At 42.8% G+C, this 19,836-nt stretch overlaps 1 long non-coding RNA gene across 1 annotated transcript in view; it reads right to left on the bottom strand.

Moving 5' to 3' along the window:
* Positions 1 to 19,836, bottom strand: part of LOC144308805 (uncharacterized) — a 124,292-nt gene that overhangs the window by 94,780 nt on the left and 9,676 nt on the right. Inside the window, exons 2-3 of the long non-coding RNA XR_013375136.1 lie at positions 1,520 to 1,646; positions 1,077 to 1,317 (exon numbers count right to left, since the gene is read on the bottom strand). This is a non-coding gene — a long non-coding RNA (uncharacterized LOC144308805). The remainder of the gene's footprint in view (positions 1 to 1,076; positions 1,318 to 1,519; positions 1,647 to 19,836) is intronic.

Here is a 19,836-nt window from a genome sequence, read left to right as displayed (position 1 = left end):
CCTTAAGGGTGTTTAGAAATACTACTTCATATCATTTATAACCACTATGAATATTAAATACAGTCTACAAAAATGTTTAAACAACTTCATAATCTCAAACTATAATGTTTATATAAGAAGAAATAGAAATAATTTAGAAATAAAGCTGACTAGCACTTATTGTAGGAAATAACATTTCAACCACTCACAGAATAACTTCAAAGGAACAAGGTCCAAGGAGTGCCTGGCTGGCTCAGTTGGTAGGGCATGTGACTCTTGATCTTGGGGTTGTGAGTTCAAGCCCCATGTTGGGCTTAGAGCTTGCTTTTAAAAAATGAACTGAGTCCAAAGCTCAGGGATGAGTAAATGGTGATTCATTATGTTTTCTCTCTATATATATTTTTGTACATATTTAAACATTTGGGGGGGGGATTTTTAAAGGGCATGGGGCAGAACATAGGTCCAGGTCCTAATTCCCAGATTCCATAAGTAGGTTGTATGGCAAAGGGAATTAAGGCTGCTGATCACCTGATCTTGAGATGAGAGCACTATCCTGCATGACCTGGGCAGATCCAATGTCAACACAAAGGTCCTAAGAAGTACAAGGCGGTAGGAGAGCAAGAGCCAAGGGAGGAGATGTGCTGCCAGAAGCAGGTTATAACACTTCAGCGTGAGAATGATTCAACCACATGTTGCTGGCTTTGCAGATGGAAGAAGGGGCCATGAGCCAAGGAACACAGATGGCCTCTAGAAGCTGGAAGAGGCAAGGAAATGGATGCTAGGCTAGCACCGCCAAAGGAATGCAGCCCTGCTGACTGACACCTTGATTTTAGCCCAGTGAAACCCATCTCAGACTTCTGACCTCCAGAACTCTAAGATAGTAACTCGGTGCTCTTTAAGCCACTAAGTTTGTTACAAATGCGCTACATCAGCAATGGAGAATGGATACAGGGAGAGCCAGTGCATCCTCCCTGCTTCCTCCCTCCCACCTGTGAAGGGGCCCTGTAACGGCCCTTGGAAGATGTCCACGTCCTAAGCCCCAGAAACTATGTTCTGTTACACAGCCAGGGGGAATTAAAGTTATTCAGTCAACTGACCTTGAGATGAGGCGATCATGCAGGATTATCTGGATGGGCCCAACGTCACTGTAAGAGTCCTCAAGGCGGAAGAGGGAGGCAGCCTCTAGAGAGGTCGTGCTGTGCTGGCTTCCAAAACGGAGCAAGGGGCCGTGAGCCAAGAAATACAGAAGTGGATCATCCCCTACGGCCATTAGAGGGAACACAGCCCAGCCGACACCTTGACTGCAGCCAGGGAGACCCATCTCGGACCTCTGACTTCCTGTAAGACATTAAACCTGTGCTGTTCCTATGTTATGGCAGCATTAGAAAACCATTACCAAAAAAAAAGAAAGAAAGAAAGAAAGAAAGAAAGAAAGAAAGAAAGAAAGAAAGAAAGAAAGAAAGAAAGAGAAAGAAAGAAAACTGATACCAAAAAAACCTCTTGTTGACCATCTGTCTGTTCTTAGCACTGTGACAGTCACCTGGAGAGATGCCAAGATGGTTCGGCCCCTGCCTTTGAGTTGTAATACAGCGGATACGGGCTCCTGGAATTCCGAGCACATAAACAGCCAACAATCCCTGGGCCTAGCTTGCCCCTGACGAGGAGATCTGTGGGTTCAGGAGGATGGCATTGGAGAGGGCTGACATCATTGGCCAATCTGTCATCGTACTGTGCCACAGGCCTCGCATGTCACCCACCCCTGGGCATCCAAAGGGAGCCGGAGGTGCTGGGTGGCTCGCATCTCCACACTGATACGCTGTCATATAGAAAAGAATCACTGAGCATGGCAGAAATAATCTATGAGCCCACCTTCCCCTGACCTCCTGAAGAAACCCTTTCAGCCCAAAAGCACCGCCTGCAGGATTCATCTCTACCACCACTCAATCCCTCCACGCAGCCCACCCCTCCTTATTTTCAAGCTGATACCCCATTCACCTTCTCCAAATCCCTGCAATTTGTTGCTGTGCGAGGGGACCTAGCGGTGGGAACTGGGGTTCCTAATCTGTAGGATGGGCGGGATAAGAGCAATATCCAGTAGGGTAGCTGACGGCGAGGATTAGCTAAGACGCTGTAAGCAAAGTGCTTAGGATGGTGACCGGTGAGTCCCCACTCAAAGCACAGTAACGTGATCCTCATTCGCTGGGGCCCAGGCGCCCCCTGATCATGAGTGGAACGATCGCACATCCAGTTTGCACAGGGCAGCCCAGGTCAAGCCTTGAGTGCCCAGGTTAGTTATTAATAGCACCTCCTTTTCATTCACCAAAATGTCCCCAAATGGCACCTTAATCATAAGGAACAAGGCAAGAAGCCACTTGTCAGAATCCAATGGTCAGATCAGCATCGGCAGAAAAGCTGGTTTGCAGCAAAACATCTGGCTCGGGCTTCTTCAGTCTTCCCTGGCTAAGCAACAGGCTTGGTGCTAGGACCAGAGATGACACGGCGTCCCTGGACCGGCCTAAGGCTATGGAAAAGGCTACGGACGGAAGACTTCAGAGAGACGTTCTATTTCTCTTCTCCTTGAACAATTTCTTCTTCATCCTCCCTTATCCGGGGAGAAAGCAGGGATTAGAAAGAGCCAACTCCGCTGCCATTTGATTATTTCAAGCAGGCATTTTTGTCTGTCTCCCTAGAAAGAACAAAGTCAAATCCTTTTGATATCGAATTGCCGCGATGCTTTAAAGCTCCGGAGCTGTGATTATGGTCTGAAAATAGCTCTTGACATAAAACAAAGATTAAAGATTCAGGTGAGTTTAAAGATGGTCTCTCCTTAGTTCTGAGGAGGCTAAAGCCAGGGTTAGACCAAACAACAATTTATTACAAGGATAGGATAAGGAGCTTGTATGCGAGCATTTCTTCTCTGCAATAGCTTATCCTTTAGAACGACCCCTTACGATCTTTACATTCATGATTTTGTATGGCTATGGATATATATAGTTAAATTTATATATAAACATACACACATGTGAATGTAATATGTGAAAGAGGACTGTCTGTAGGTATTGACACGGAGGAATGCCTATATCCATGCTGAATTGCAGAAAATAAGCATAAAATTTTAAAATAAAGGGGCACCTGGGTGGCTCAGTGGTTGAGCGTCTGTCTTTGGCTCAGGGTGTGATCCAGGGGTGTTAGGATCAAGTCCCGCGTCAGGCTCCCCACAGGAAGCCTGCTTCTCCCTCTGCCTATATCTCTGCCTCTCTCTCTGTGTCTCTCATGAATAAATAAAATCTTCAATAAATAAATAAAAATCAAAATATAGAATGTGCTTCTGTATATACTCAATAAAGAATCTGAAAGAATATTTCTGGGGAGTGAGAAAGGGGTGGTTGGTGGGAGGTGGGTCAATTTTACTCTGTAGTCAATGTGCTTCTCTCTTGTTTTACTTTTTTTAACTAGAGGCATGTGTTCCTTTTGTACTTAAAAAATGAATGCCCAACTTACCATTTTGATTTTTAAGTATAATTAGGTTTCAAAAGCATGAAAACATCCATTTTAAGACTATGCATTAATAGCCAAGATGGTAAGACCAGAAGGTCAAGGTTTCCTTTCTTTTTATTTCAGTGTAGTTGACACACAATGTTACATTAGTTTCAGGTGCACAACATAATGGTGCAACAAGTGTATACATTATGCTGAGCTCTCCTCAAGTGTAGCTACCATCTGTCACCATACAACCCTATCACAATACCACTGATTATATTCCCTATGCTCTGCCTTCCATCCCAATGACTTATTCATTCCAGAATTGGAAGCCTGTATCTCCCACTTCCTTTCACTCATCTCAGAAGGCCAAGGTTTTATTTATTTTTTTTAACATTTATTTATTCATTTGGGAGAGAGAGAGCGAGAGAGAGCAAGAGCAAGCACATGGGAGCAGGGGGAGGAGCAGAGGGGGAAGGAGAGAGACAAGCAAACTCTATGCTGAGCACGAAGCTTGATGTGGGGCTTGATGAGATCATGACCTAAGTTGAAACCAAGAGTCTGATGCTTAACCAACCGAGCCACCCAGGTGCCCAAGAAGACCAATGTTTTAATTGGACATTATGTCAACTGGAGACCAAATAACTGGAGAGGGAATAAACAGCCTATTGAAAGCATAACAGTCTCATCTTCCCACCTTGTAACTATCATAGTCAGAAAACCCACTCCTTTCTTAAAACATACAGAATTGTGGCAGATGGAATGCTAAAACACCCCTTTGGTGTATAAACCCTGCATAATCCTCCCCCCTTGAGTGTGGCCAGGACCTGTAAATAGGATGGGATTTCACTCATATGAATAGGAGTATGCTATGACATGGCAAACGTGAAGAAATTTTGCTGACGTTATTAAAGTCTCTATTCAGTTGCTTTTAAGTTAATCAAAAGGGAAGTTTTTCCTAGGTGGGCCTGACCTAATCAGTTGAGCCCTTTATAACTGGAACTAGAGGGGTGACTGGGTGGCTCAGTCTGTTGGGCATCAGATTCCTGGTTTTGGCTCCAGTTGTGGTGTCAGGGTGGCGGGATCCAGCCCCATGTCTGGCGCCATGCTCAGTGGGGAATCTGCTTGTCCCTCTCCCTCTGTTCTTTCCCTGCTCATGCACACGCACTCTCTCTCTCTCTCTCTCAAATAAATAAGTAAATAAAATCTTTGAAATAACTAATGAACTAAATACATAAATAAAACTGGGACTAGAGTTCAGAGCCCAGAGGGGCAGCAGCAGACACTCTCCAGCAAAGAAGCAAACTGCCATGTTACGTAGAGGGTTGTGTGGCAGGGAATGGAAGGCCGACTAAAAAGCAGGCCGACTGGGGCTGAGGACCTCAGTTCCAGAGCTTCAAGAAACTGAATTCTCCAATAACCAACAAGTCCGAAAGAGGATCTCAAGCCTCGGATGAGGCTGAAGTCCTGGCCAATACCTTGATTGCTCTCTGGTGACACTGCACAGAGGACTCAGCTAAGTCGTGCCTGGACTTCTGACCCATGTGGACTGTGAGTTGTTAATTTTGGCAGCTTGCTTCATAGCAATAGGAAACCAATATAGGGACTAAGCCCAGTTCCCTGCCTGGCATTCAAAACTCGCCTCCACTTTTTGCTTTTGTGAAACTTCTTCTAGTATTCTTTGCTGTAGCCCCAAACAATTTTCTGTGCAAGGGCTTAGGAGCATGTAATCACCCCCATGCTTATTTACATCATTACTGCAGCAAGGGATAGCACAAAGGAATGGTGAACTATATGGACAGTAGACCAGCGCTGTGCACCCAAAAGTTCTGTGATGATGGAAGTGTTCTATCTGTGTTACCCACTCTGGTAGCCCCCAGCTGCCTCTGGCTATTGAACACTTGAAATATGGTTAGTGCAACTGTGAAAGCGAAATTTGATTTGTTTAACTTTAATGCATTTAATTTGCAATAGTCGCCAGTGGCTACCAGATTGGCCAGTGCATTTCTATTTACTTTTAAAGATTTTCTTTCTTTCTTTATTTGACACAGAGAGAAAGTACAAACAATAGGGAGGGGGGTGTAGAGGGAGAGAGAGATGCAGGCTCCACTCCAGGACCCAGATATCATGACCTGAATGAAGGCAGACACTTAACTGACTGAGCCACCCAGGTGTCCCATTTATTTGTTAAACTCTGAAGATTTCCCCCTCCTACTCGAAACCCTTGGGGCAACTGTAAAACCACGCCATACTTATGGGCTGTCCAATTAATTTGGCACCTGCTTGTATATTGCCTTGAATTATTCTTGAAATATTTGTGGCTGTATTTTCCATCTTTTTCCAAGATGGAATGGTCCCCAATGGAAATTGCTATATCACATGTGCCTTTTTGTATCCCTTATAGTGTTGAATACACATCAAGGTTTTTTTTTTAATAGTTTATTTATTTATTCATGAGAGATACAGAGAGAGAGGGAGAGACATAGCCAGAGGGAGAAGCAGGCTCCTTGCAGGGAGCCCGACGTGGGACTCGATCCCAGGACCCCAGGATCACGCCCTGAGCCAAAGGCAGATGCTCAACCGCTGAGCCACCCAAGCGCCCGAATACATATCAGTTTCTCTAAAAGACACTCAATAACTCTTTGTTGACATTTGTAGAAGTCCTCGAATTCAAGATGGAGAAGGCAGAGACACTGACCAGAGATACTGGTAATGCATTTCTTATGTGGCTCAAGGGTCACAGGGCTCAAGTAACAGCATCTTAAAAAACATACTGCCAAAAAAGAAGAGCCCAACTGCCAAGATTCTAGCTGTCAAGATCTGAGAGAGAGGAGGAAGTTAGAATCCTGGGTAGAGAAGTTGGTAAAGGAGAGGATGGCAGTGATCCTGGGAGAAGCTCCCCCAGACCAAGTGCAGTCTGTACTTAACACATCCAGAGAGTGGACTATCATCACACGCAACGGGCACCGGGGGATCCCAAAGGAAAGAGGTCCAGCCTCCTTCGCTGAAGATTAGGTGCAGGAGGTCCAAAGAGGCTTTGACCCTTTCCATTCCAGGATGCTGACCGCTGCAAGCTCGGCAAGCAGCCACAATACTCACTAGAAACTAGTCGTGCTGAAATGTAGACCCTAATCCCAAAGTCCAACCCCCAGCCTGCTTCATTCCTGCCTTATGCACAGGCTGCCAGTCTCTGGTCTGCTGACCCTGCTCAGACTTACCCAGGGACTCTTGCCCTAATCTGCCAAATCATTTGAAACTGCTTGGCTTCCTGCCTAAGAACAAGATTTTGGTTTGATTTCGATCAGGACCCGTGCCCCTATTGGCTCTACATGTGACTGCACCTCCAGATTAAGCTCGGTCCACATTGACTCACCTTGTCTCGAGGCAGCCTGACTACCTCTCTCTCCCATTTGAATCCTCATCGACCTGACAGGCTGCAGTGTTGCCCTACACTGTACATACAACTTGGGGGGCTTCCTAAGAAACTATTTAATGGGGGGAGTGCCTGGGTGGCTCAGTCGGTTAAGTGTCTGCCTTCGGCTCAGGTCATGATCCCAGAGTCTTGGGATGGAGCCCCTTGTTGGGCTTCCTGCTCAGCAGAGAGCCTGCTTCTCCCTCTCCCTCTCCCTCTGCCCCTCACCCTGCTTATGCTCTCTCTCTCTCTCTCTGTGTCAAATAAATAAATAAAATCTTTAGAAAAAAAGAAACTATTTAATGGAGAGTTAGGAGGTAGTGATAAGGAGGAGCAGGAGAGTGATAAGAATACTATAGCATCCCTTTCTCAAATCATACCAAGTGATTAGCTCGATTCCATGCTACCATACATATGACAAAGTGACGAAAAGGTCCCTCAAGGAGCTTGTGTAAGCTCCCACTCTACTCTTTGTAGTCAACCAATTCTGTTTTTTGAATGGCTATAAATATTTCTCCTATTTTAAAAAAGGCCAATCGACTTTTACTGCCAGGCATTTCCACTTACACTTGAGTGCATTTCTGCATATAATCTTTAACCATCTAGTTGGTGAAAGAAGAAAAAAAAGGAGAAATATGTTAAGCCCTCCATAGTAAAACAGTAGTAAACCAGTAAAAAATATATATATATGTTTTAAGAAAAGCAACAGACTCAGCAACTGTAATACGGCTCACCATTAAGAGCTTCTCTGATTTTATTATCCATTGCTAACACAGCCTTTTATTTTATTTTTTGTAGCCTTTTACTTTTGCTGCATTTTTTCATTAGTAAATCTGCAGACAGTAAATCTGCAGCAACACTCGACTCATTGCAGAGCACGGCAATAACTTCGGAATCATGGAGCTCATTAGTAAATACCACTCACTTTTAGCCATTTAATACTAGAACATTAGACACAATAGTCTCATTCTTATTCTGCAGCTGATTCAAAACGAAGTACGGCTGACCCTTGACGAACATGGGTGCTGAGGTGTCAACACCCCCCAACCACAGTCGAAACTCCACATGTAACTTGTCTCTTCCACAAAACCTAATTAGCCCACTGCTGACCAGAGCCTTACTGATAACATAAATAGTTAACCCATATTTTGTATGTTAGATGTATTACATACTGTACTCTTAAGAGAAGGGAAGCTAGACAAAGAAAATGTTATTAAGAAAATCATATGAAAGAGGAAATGCATTTACAGTACTTTACTGTATTGATTGAAGAAAACTATGCAAGTCGTCATGCAGTTCAAATCCGTGTTGTTCGAGGGTCAACTGCATATGATCATAAAAAACTAAGTTTAGTTTAACTCCAAGCTGAAAAGACTCTTCCATTTCATACTTTTGGCATAATTATTTTTTAAAGACTCTGACATTGCAGAAATATTGCCATGTTCTTCCCAGAACTGAACCCTATTGATCAGCAATTCTGACAAAGTTGTGTTGTAATCTACCAAACTGTCACCAATTCATATGTACTGGAAGGAAGTGCAGTATGAACTAGTGAGAAAAGGTAAAGACAAATTTCCCTCAATATTTCTAAGCTTTTGCCTTTTCTGATAAAAAGAATACGCTACCTTTCAGGTGTTATGAGCAATAAACCAGATCATGTATATCAAGTGTCTTTTACTTAGGAACTGGCATAGAGTGGGCAGTGAAGAGAAAGAACAGCTGTATTATTGGGGAACCCTGGTGCCCCATTTTTTAGCCTTCCAGGAATCACCTTTCTTGAATATTTAAATAAAATAACTTGAGGTGTCAAGGTGCCTGGGTGGCTCAGTGGTTGAGTGTCTGCCTTTGGCTCAGGTCATGATCCCGGGATCAAATCCTGCATCAGGCTCCCCTTCTCCCTCTGCTTGTGTCTGTCTCTTTGACTCTCTCATGAATAAATAAATAACATCTTTAAAAAAAATAACTTGGGGGGATTCCTGGGTGGCTCAGCGGTTTAGCACCTGCCTTCCGGCCAGGGTGTGATCCTGGAGTCCCGGGATGGAGTCGCATGTCAGGCTCCTTGCATGGAGCCTGCTTCTCCCTCTGCCTGTGTCTCTGCCCGCCACCACCCCCTCCCCCCGCCGCCCCGTGTGTGTGTGTGTGTGTGTGTGTGTGTGTGTGTGTGTGTGTCTGTCTCTCATGAATAAATAAATAAAATCTTTAAAAAAGAATAACTTGAGGTGTCATCCTAGGTAACTGCTAGTTAATCCTCCCGTGTATTTCAGATGATTACTGGGGACTATCTATCTCTCCTGCTTGTTCCTTGTGACATATGGCTCCAAACTGCTGCTTCCTTCTTTGGACCATGCTGACTTTGGTCCATCTAGTTACCATTAACCCAAACCACTCCAGTTTACAAAAACCTCTGTTTGAGGGGTGCCTGCCTGGCTCAGTCGGAAGACCACATGACCCTCGATCTTGGGGTCTTGAGTTCAAGCCCCACGTTGGGTGTCGAGATTACTTAAATAAATGACTATATTAAAAACAACAACAATCATCACATGGTTTCTTTCACTCATGGAATATAAGAATATTAGTGGATATATAAGAAATATTAGTGGAATATAAGAAATAGTGAAAGGGATTATAAGGGAAAGGAGGAGGACTGAGTGGAAAAAATTAAGACAGGGAGACAAACCATGAGAGACTCCTCACTCTGGGAAATGAACAAGGGGTAGTGGAAGGGGAGGTGGGCGGGGGGATGGGGTAACTGGGTGACGGGCACTGAGGGGGGCACTTGATGGGATGAGCACTGGGGGTTATACTGTATGTTGGCAAGTTGAATTTAAATAAAAGCAAATGTAAAAAAAAAAACCTAAAAGAACAATAACATCCACAAACCTCTGTCTGAATACAGAAGCAGAGCCCTTTCCTCCTCTCCCTGAGGTAGCCTGCCCACACAAATGGAAACCCAAGTTGGAGTGGTTGATACATTGTGCTGGGAATGAGAATTTCATAAGATTCTTACAATGCAGAAAAGGAAATGAGCTCACTATCAGACATTGCTCCCCAAATCCAGAGGACACACCCTGATATGGAGGGTGATATGGTGATATGTGTGATATGTGTGATATGGTGTGTCTCCCAGGTCAGCTGCCAGGGTTTCTTCTCCCATCATCTCTCTCTCCCCTCGGTTCCCAGGTTCTGTTCCAGGGCATGCCAGAGGAAGTGGAAGTCCCCAGACACCCGTGAGGGTTTACAGTGCCATCCCTCCATCCTCCACCAAAAGTAAATGTTTGCATTATTAGAATAAGTTAGCATTCCACTCCAAAATTATTTACACTTAGATAACTTCCAATATCAGAGGACAGAGAGTAGTACTTGGCTTTTCTGCATGTCAGTAGGGCTCCCAATTAATCCCTTCCAGAACCAAGAGAAAGACCACCTACTCCAAATCCAAAGAGACATTCCTGCTTGTACTCTTCCAGCCCCAAGAAGCAATTCTTGCAATTTTTGAAAAGCAGCTTTATCCATGCTGCCAGTCTTTAGAAAATAAAAAATACTGAGGTTCAGTCAAAGGTAGTCAGTGGACCATCTCACTGCAATATGAACATTAAAAATATCTTGTCAGACTCTTTAAGGTTTTGTTTTTACGTAATCTCTACACCCAATGTGGGGCTCGAACTCACAACCCTGAGATCAAGAATTGTATGATCCACTGACTGAGCCAGCCAGGCACCCCCCTGTCAGACTGTTTCAGTAAACAGATTTTTAAAAATAATTTAAAGTTAGTACATTAACTGTTTCTATGCAAATAGGAAGCTGCCAACTTTCAATTAGAAAGCAGTTGGTTTCTAAAGTAAGCCGACAATTACCCTACAGATTTGTTTAGGGATTTTTTTTTTTTTTAGATAGTACAAAGATAAACTTCAGCCTAGCCTGCATTCAGACGATCAAAAAAAAAAAAATCCAATTAATGAGCTTTTGCCAAACTGTAAAGACAGGCTTCATTTCTTACTAATGCTAGCTTCACAATCCAGCACGATTGTATTTAGATACGGTCACAGGATTCTCTAGCAGACAAAGATCTTAGTCTTAAGCTTATCCTGTTGTTTTGTAGAGGAAAAAAATTTTGGTCCTGAAAGTCAGCTGCTCAGGTTTACACAGCTATTACGACATGGCCTGTACCAGGGGATCTAGATTTTTACTCTTAAATGGCAAGATTGTTAGGATGAAATTGCTTTCACTAGATATATCTGTTTGGATTCGGGTCACCTGACTCTAGAAGTTTAATTCTCACATTAAAAAAAAAAGCCCATAGATAAACAATTGAGGGCTGTTATGATGGTTGCACTTGGTCCGTAGGGACCGAAGTACCTTCTGGGAATCTGTTCCTCCACCCTAGAGAACCTTAGTTTTTATGGTCCATGGGGACTATAGGAACACAATCAAAATGTAGAGGTGCTTTTAGGCAAACAGGCTTGAGCAATGGAAAGTAGAAAGGGCCTGTGAGCCCCTAGCTGAATACTGACAGGCCCATCAGGGACCCACCTCAAAATACCCACAGACCCTAACTGACCAATGGGCTACTTAAAACCATGCAAAGTTACCAAAAAAAAGGGAGTTCCATATGTTGCCATACTTCCTCATATTCCCTGTTTACATATTTTTTAAAGATTTTATTTATTTATTCATGAGAGACCCAGAGAGAGAGAAGCAGAGACACAGGCAGAGAAGCAGGCTCCCTTTGGGGAGCCCTATATGGGACTCGATCCCTGGACCCTGGGATCACACCCTGAGCCAAAGGCAGATACTCAACCACTGAGCCCTCCAGGCGCCCCTGATCTTCCCCCTTCAAAAACAGCCCCCAGGGCAGCCTGGGTGGCTCAGCGGTTTAAGTGCCTGCCTTCCGCCCAGGGCGTGATCCTGGAGTCCCAGGATTGAGTCCCACGTCAGACTCCCTGTATGGAGCCTGCTCCTCCCTCTGCCTGTGTCTCTGCCTCTGTGTGTGTGTGTGTGTGTGTGTGTGTATCATGAATAAATAAATAAATAAAATCTTAAAAAAATAAAAACAGCCCCCACCCACTGCCCCCCCCCCCCCAGGTGAATCCTTTTGCCGCCGGCACCACTGGCCTCCACCTGGTCATCACCCCACACTTGGGGGCCCCCATCCCGATTGGGCTGACAGCACCCACACTGCACAAAGTAGGGCAGAATGAGGGGGCTCCACCGCCCCTTTTCAGGAGCCCTCCCAGAACTCCTAAATGACACTTCCTCTCTCATTAGCCAGGACTCAGTGACAGAGTCATGTTGAGCTACAATGAAGTTTGGTAACGATCGTCTTCAATCTGGCACACGATGAGCTGGAATGGAAGTCTGGCTTCCTTGACTAAGCAAGCACTGGAGAACAGGCACTGAAAGGCTGCTAGCAGTATCTGCTGCAGTAGCTTTTGCTTGTCTTAAGGTCTGCCTTAAAGACTTCCGGGGACAACTTTATATTTAAAAAGAATGACAGCCACTTCTATCACCAGTGACTCTAGGAGTCAGGGAAATGACATGCCCATCTGGGGTCTAGCTTCTTGGTATTTTATACCACATCTAGCCGGATTCTGAGCTTAAACCTGAGCCACATTTACCATGGGGAACCAGACAGGTCTGGGTATTTTTAGCTAACCCATGGCACAGACTTGCCAGAGGCCTATCCGTGTGAAGGACGGAGGAGATTCCTGGCCGAGAATTCACCTTAAAGAAAGTCACTGATCGTTGCTTTCGTTTCATTCGTTTACTCAACAAGCATTACTGAGTAGAGGCTATATTCCAGTCCCTGAACATGCGCACCTTGGGGAGCAACAGGAACAGCAAACAGCCCCTGGATGGAGACCATCGGTCAGTGGGGAGGGAGGCGCTCCTACAAAGTAAGCAATAGGGGGCTCTTGATCTCAGGGTCCTGATTGCAGCCCTGCTTTCAGCCTAGAGCTTACCTTAGGAAAAGTAAACAAGGAATACAATAACTAGATACATTATTACAAATAGCAGAAGATACGGTGTTACAAGTAGTGGGGGATGCCAGGAGAAAAATAAATAGGAGTGGGCCACCATGGAAGAAAAATCGGCACCTACTCAGAGCACTAAAGACAAAGTGACAGGGAAAGGTGTTTATCACAAGGGTGTGGCTTGTTCATATTGGTAAAAAAAACAACAAAACCAAAAACCAAACCAAAACAAAACAAAACCCAAAAACAACTCAGATGTCTATCAATCGGGGAATTGATAAATCTAATTTGATATAGTTATATGATGACTGTTACTTAGTAGTTAAGCGGAATCAAAGGATTCTTATGCATCAATATGGGAAGGTTTAAAAAATGTTAAATCAGGGACCCTAGGTGGCTCAGCGGTTGAGTGTCTGCCTTCGACTCAGGTCATGATCCCAGAGTCCCGGGATCAAGTCCTGCATCGAGCTCCTCACGTGGAGCCTGCTTCTCCCTCTGCCTGTATCTCTGCCTCTCTAGATCTCTCATAAATAAATAAATAAATAAAATCTTAAAAAAAATAAAAATGTTAAATCAGAAACATGAAGAATAACATGTATGGTGTTTTCTCACAAAACAAATCTATATATTGTTCATGGATAAATATATAAATATAAAGATATGCAAGGGACCAGAACTATATACATCAAGGTGGTACCTTTGGGGAGAGATGAAAGAGATGAGACTTCACATATTTATTTTTATATTAACAATATTGTTAGGAATTGCTTTAGGTCTTTTTTACATCATCAATTTGGGTGGTAGGAATAAAGGCATTTGCTGTGCTATTCTCTGTATGACCCTGCTCTTGTCTCTCTGTGTCTGTGTCTCTGTCTCTGTCTCCATCTCCCTCTCTCCCTCTCTCTTTCTCACAAACCAGGTGAAGCTACATTGGGAGCACTGGTTTCGCTATGATAAAGATTATCACCTCTTAATACTTCCAAACCCAGTTACTTTTGATACATCAGACATTTTCCAAGTTTAAAGGGAGTACGTATAATGTATGCCCAAGCAGAATTGACCTTGAGGCAGTACCAAACACAGTATTTCTTCTTGCTTTGAAGTTGTAGAAAGAATGCCCATTTTGACAAAATATGAACCAATTCATGCTACTCACTTAAAGATAGCAATGAGAATTTTTTTTCTCCCAATTAATTAAGAAAGAACTAAGAGTATGTGGTAGTGTCCCATAAACAGTGCACTGGCTTAGAGATATTTGGTATTGTGAGATCAAATTACTATAGAAAGCATGGGGGTGCATAAGAATAGCTATAATTTATGGATTGTCTATTATTGGGGATTTAGGAGTGATAGCTGTTTCTTCCTTTATTTCTTTTTAAGAATTTTTAAAAATGTTTTTAAAGATTGCTTTATTTATTTGCGGGATACTGGGGGGAGGGGCAGAGGCAGAGAATCTCAAGCAGACTCCCCAGTGAGCACGGAGCCCAGGCAGGGCTCAATCCCATGACCCTGAGATCTTGACCTGAGCCAAATACTTAACCACCCAAGAATTTTTTTATTTTAAGTAATCTCTACACCCAACGTGGGGCTAGAATTTACGACCCTGAGATCAAGAGTCACATGGTGAACCGAGTGAGCCATCCAGGTGCCCCACTGTGGATTCCTTCAAATCCACTATGGGTTCACAGCTACTAAGAAGCAAACGAAAGGATCGGATACATAAAGATCAAACTATCAGCTTCATACTATTAACTTTGAATTCAATAAGTTGGGTAGGTCTGTGGCCACCATCGAACTTCCCGGAAAGATTTCTGAATTGAATTTAGCCACCCACTTCCAGGCAGTTCTAGCCATATTCTGAGGGTGAGTGGCCCTGAAAGAAAGAACACAAAAGGCACTGAGTGAAGCTTATTCAGATTCTTCATTCAAAGTCACTAGCAAGGTCACTTCTCTTTTGGGGGCTGGGACAGAGAGAGAGAGAGCACACACGAGTGCCCACAAGTCCTCTCTTCTTATTATGGGCAAAAAGGATGGTATTCCTTACCCTAAGCACCAAGCTAAGGACACTGGAAGGAGAATATGGTTCCCCTTTCACCTCCTAAATGACAGGCATGGTATAAAAACTTTTATGTCTGTTTCTTTTTTTTTTTTAATTTATTTTTTATTGGTGTTCAATTTACTAACATACAGAATAACCCCCAGTGCCGTTACCCATTCACTCCCACCCCCCGCCCTCCTCCCCTTCTACTACCCCTAGTTCGTTTCCCAGAGTTAGCAGTCTTTACGTTCTGTCTCCCTTTCTGATATTTCCCACACATTTCTTCTCCCTTCCCTTATATTCCCTTTCACTATTATTTATATTTATGTCTGTTTCTAACAACACTCACAAAATCAGCAGAATTGCCCAGACTTTACAAAAGAGTTGAGGGATGCCTGGGTGGCTCAGCAGTTGAGCATCTGCCTTTGACTCAGGGCGTGATCCCGGATAGAGTCCCATATCGGGCTCCCCGCTGGGAGCCTGCTTCTCCCTCTGCCTGTGTCTCTGCGGCTCTCGGCTCTCGTGAATAAATAAATAAAAATTTTAAAAAGGAAGTGGGGGAATCCGTGGGTGGCTCAGCGGTTTAGCACCTGCCTTCGGCCCAGGGCGTGATCCTGGAGTCCAGGGATCCAGTCCCGCATAGGGCTCCCTGCTTCTCCTTCTGCCTCTCTCTCTCTCTCTGTCATGAATGAATAAATAAAAATCTTTTTAAAAAATTAAAAATAAATAAAAAAGGAGGTAAGTGAGACTCAAAGAATTTAAGTAACTTGTCCATCCATACTCATACTTTTGGTTAGATGGCTGAGCTGGGATTCAAATCTAGTTTTTTTTTGTTTTTTTTTTCTTCTTTTTTTCAAATCTAGTTTTGTATGACTCCAAAGCTCATACAGTTTCTACTACTCACATTTTGTACCCATGAAATCACCTGATTTCTCTTGAAAATATTTGTAGTAATATAGATGAAGCCCGAAATGCCACTAGTCCTTTCAACTTTCTTGGATAATTGGTGCTTGTCAGTCATATGCACTACTTGATGCAGTATTAGATGGTTCCAAATGAAATGTCCCTTCATAAAAATTTATTGTTTAATTTTAAGTTAATTCACCTTTGGAACTCTGAGAGGTTAAGTCCTATTCTGCCTTGGGTGTGTACACACAGTACCTATTAGCAATTAAAATGAGTTACAAATGTGTCAAGAAGAGATCCTGCTGCTGAAATCCAGGTCAGGTTACTTGAAATGGATATATATCTTCCTCTTCTAAATGTTAATTAGATGTTCTATTTTATCTTCAAAGTCTCGAGCAGAAATTTTCTTGAAGTTGACACTTATAGGTCAAGAGAGTTTCGAGCCCTCACGTAGCGTCCTTAGCCTCCACACTTACGAAGTCTTTTCTGAAGGGTTTATATAACTTTACTAAAAATTTTGAAATGAAGAAGAAAGCAAAAGACAAGAGAAAAAATGATTATGGACTATGGTCTCCCTACAATATCTTCATAACGATTTGGCAGACCCAGTAAATGATAACATGAAAACTCAGATTCCATTGAATTTGAGATTTTTATCATCTACACGCTGATAATAAGGAAAATCTTTTCCAGCTCAACACCAAGGTCTGTGTTCTTTTTTTAATTCAATAAGTATTTATCAAGCATTTTATTTACTTTATATAGTTTATCACCTAGAGCACAAATAAATAGTAATAAACTTGTAGTCAAAAGAATTTGAGATAAAATGTTATCACGTCATGTAACTGACCAACAAGCGCTTTTTTATGGGCATATTGTAACATGGTTCATAAGCAAAGTGTATTTGCTGCATTAAATTTTAATGCTGACTGTCACTGAAAAAAATACAAGTTTAAAACTCAAGTATCAAAACATCGAACAACCAAGCAGAGGCATTTACATGACAGTTGAGAGACCTGACCCTTGGCTCTGCCTGGGCGACTTTGAATAAGCCACTTCCCCTCTGGGAACCTCAGTTTCTCCATTCATAAAATGAAAGTGTTGGACTAGAATTGGCCCTGCAATTTGCATCAGAGTCCCTTGAGAGTCTCATAAAAATAACATTCCCTGACTCCACCTTCAGAGAGGTCCATTCAGTGAGTCAGTCTGAGGTCAGGCCTAGAAATCTGCCTGTTTACCCAGAGCCCAGGGGATGAAGATGCAGGTGGTATACACAAACCCAGAGCAAAGTACATTAAATCTCCCATCCAAATCTCCACCCAGCACAACTCAAGTTAAAATAGCAATCATAATGGCACCATTCTTAGAGAAACTTCTACACAGTGTTGGCCCATTCCAAGTAAACGTTTTCCTAGGATATGAACTGCTGCCTGAGGTGTTTATACTTTTCTTTGACAAAAACATCTAATCGTGGAGGAATTCCCAGACCAACTTTAAGCGGAAAAAGGAGAGAGGAGAAGAAGGCAGGCAGGCAGACAGGTGGATAAAACACAAATTCTTAGGCTATAAAGTGCTTTTAGTTAACATCTAGACCCAAAATAATCACTGACATTTTACAAGTAGAAATTTCTTTTTTTTTAAGATTTTATTTATTTATTCATAGAGACAGAGACAGAGAGAGGCAGAGACACAGGCAGAGGGAGAAGCAGGCATCATACAGAGAGCCTGATGTGGGACTTGATCCAGGGTCTCCAGGATCACGCCCAGGGTTGCAGGTAGCCACCTGCTGTGCCACCGGGGCTGCCCTACAAGTAGAAATTTCTTAAAGATGACTAATTATTTTGGTATTTCAGTGAAAGATAACAATTGAACATGCATGAAAGCAGCTTTGTAAATCTGCAAAGTTTAATTGTAGATCACCTGCCCTACTCCCCTGTATTTTGAGATCTTTCTGCCTAGAATATTTGTTATATCATAGTAGTTGTAAAAAAATTATTTAAGGTGTTACTGAATGTTAAATACTGAAAACGGGTCAAGAATTTGGATAATTCTGGGCAGCCCCAGTGGCGCAGTGGTTTAGCGCCTGCCTTCAGCCCCGGGGTGTGATCCTGGAGACCTGGGATCGAGTCCCACGTCAGGCTCCCTGCATGGAGCCTGCTTCTCCTTCTGCCTGTGTCTCTGCTTCTCTCCCTCTCTCTTTCTGTGTGTGTGTGTGTGTGTCATTAATAAATAAAATCATAAAAAAAAGTTTTAAAAAAGAATTTGGATAATTCAAGTCCACATTGGTAGTATGGCTCATTCGTGTTCCAGGACTTTATTTTATTTTTTTTTTTCAGGACTTTATTTTAGATAAGCCACTTATGTAAAAACCAGTGGAGAAACACAATGTGATGAAACCACGTGGCCTGTGATCAATATCATTACTATAGCTCAAGACTGAACTTGGCTAATGGCCATAAAAAGGGGTAATAAATGAACAATTTCGCTGTTGCCTCATACTCCCCAATGTTAGCAATGTAAATCATAGCAGAGCTGTTCAGACCCTTGAGTAAATCACGTATTTGAATTCCAAGCAACTGGAACTTTAGAGCAGGGACTCGTGTTTACCTAATATAGTTATCTACTGTTTCTTTGTATTCAAGAGATAGAACTTGGGGGCATCTGGGTGGCTCAGTCAGTTCAGCGTCTTCCTCAGGCTCAGGTCATGATCCCAGGGTCCTGGGATCAAGTCCTGTAATCAGGCTTCCTGCTCAGCAGGGGGCCTGCTTCTCCCTCTCCCTTCCTCCACTTGTGCTTTCTCTCTCTCAAATAAATAAATAAATAAAATATTTTTTATAAAAAAGAGAGAGAAGTTATCTGAGGTGGACTGATTATATTTCACAAAATCTGTAAGCAGAGGGGCTCTGGGCTGGCTCAGTCAGAAGAGCATGCAACTCTTGATCTCAAGGTCATGAGTTTGAGCTCCACGTTGGGGGTAAAGAGTACATAAATAGTTTTTTGTTTTTTTTTTAAATTGTGAGCAGAACATGAATTCATTCTCTTGACAATTGTCCTTCCTGGCTACAAACAATAACCAGCACTCATCATTTAGTAATACTGTATACATCTTCTTAAAATAGGAGTATTTCTATGGAAAATGCATTAAAATAAAACAATCTGATATATTCAAATGAGGGCAAATAAGTTATCTAGTTCAAATAGTGCCATTTCCTGACCTATGCCAACTAAGAGCTAAGGGATCAGCACACTGAGTTCATTATTCTGAAGCACTGATGTGTAGCAAGAAATGAGCTCGCTTTGCCTTCTTTCAAAATATTAATAGAGTGACACTGACCCTACTACTGTACTTTAGTTGCTGTGGTGATGCCCAGGCTGGGGGATAAATCCGTTGATGATTATGTCTCTAGGTTTGTCATCATTGCCTGGAGTTGCTCCAAAGTGCTTACAAGAAACTCCGTATGGTTCCTGTGCTCCAGAGACACTTTGGGCTATTTTTCTGAGAGAGCCTCAGGGATATATAATGTCATGGAACCTGGAGCTTTTCTTTTTTTTCAATTTGCCCAGGAACCACAGTATGGCCACAGACAGATGCAAAAGTTGTTGGACATAAGTCCCGGCGCCATTACATCTGACTTAGAGGTGACCCCACCTGCAATAATCAGGTGAATAAGAGCCTGTGCCAGGTGTCATTGTAATGTCATTTAGGAAACCTTCTGGGAGAAGAAAAATGGAAGGAAGAAAAAAAGAACTGATATCAATTTGGGTAATAACTCATCAAGATTTGAGGCAAAAAAAAATCCATTCTCCTCTCATTGATTTGCAATGATGATTGAATGCTGCACTCAGCTATTACTTGGAAAAGATTTTATTTACTTTCTAGATCTCACTCACCTCCTCTCCAAACCCACAATTTCTAGACCTTGCTTCATTTTGTGCAAATCACGACTTCAGGGTAGATCTGGAGTGTGCTATCCTTGCTATTTTTGAATATTAATAGCCTGGTCCTCTTCACAAATGACGACTTTTTAAAAAATCAGAAATACTTAATG

The sequence above is a fragment of the Canis aureus genome, chromosome X (genome assembly GCF_053574225.1).
Source record: "Canis aureus isolate CA01 chromosome X, VMU_Caureus_v.1.0, whole genome shotgun sequence".
In the NCBI taxonomy this organism is placed as follows: Eukaryota; Metazoa; Chordata; class Mammalia; order Carnivora; family Canidae; genus Canis; species Canis aureus.
This window is presented reverse-complemented; position numbering and strand designations above follow the sequence as displayed.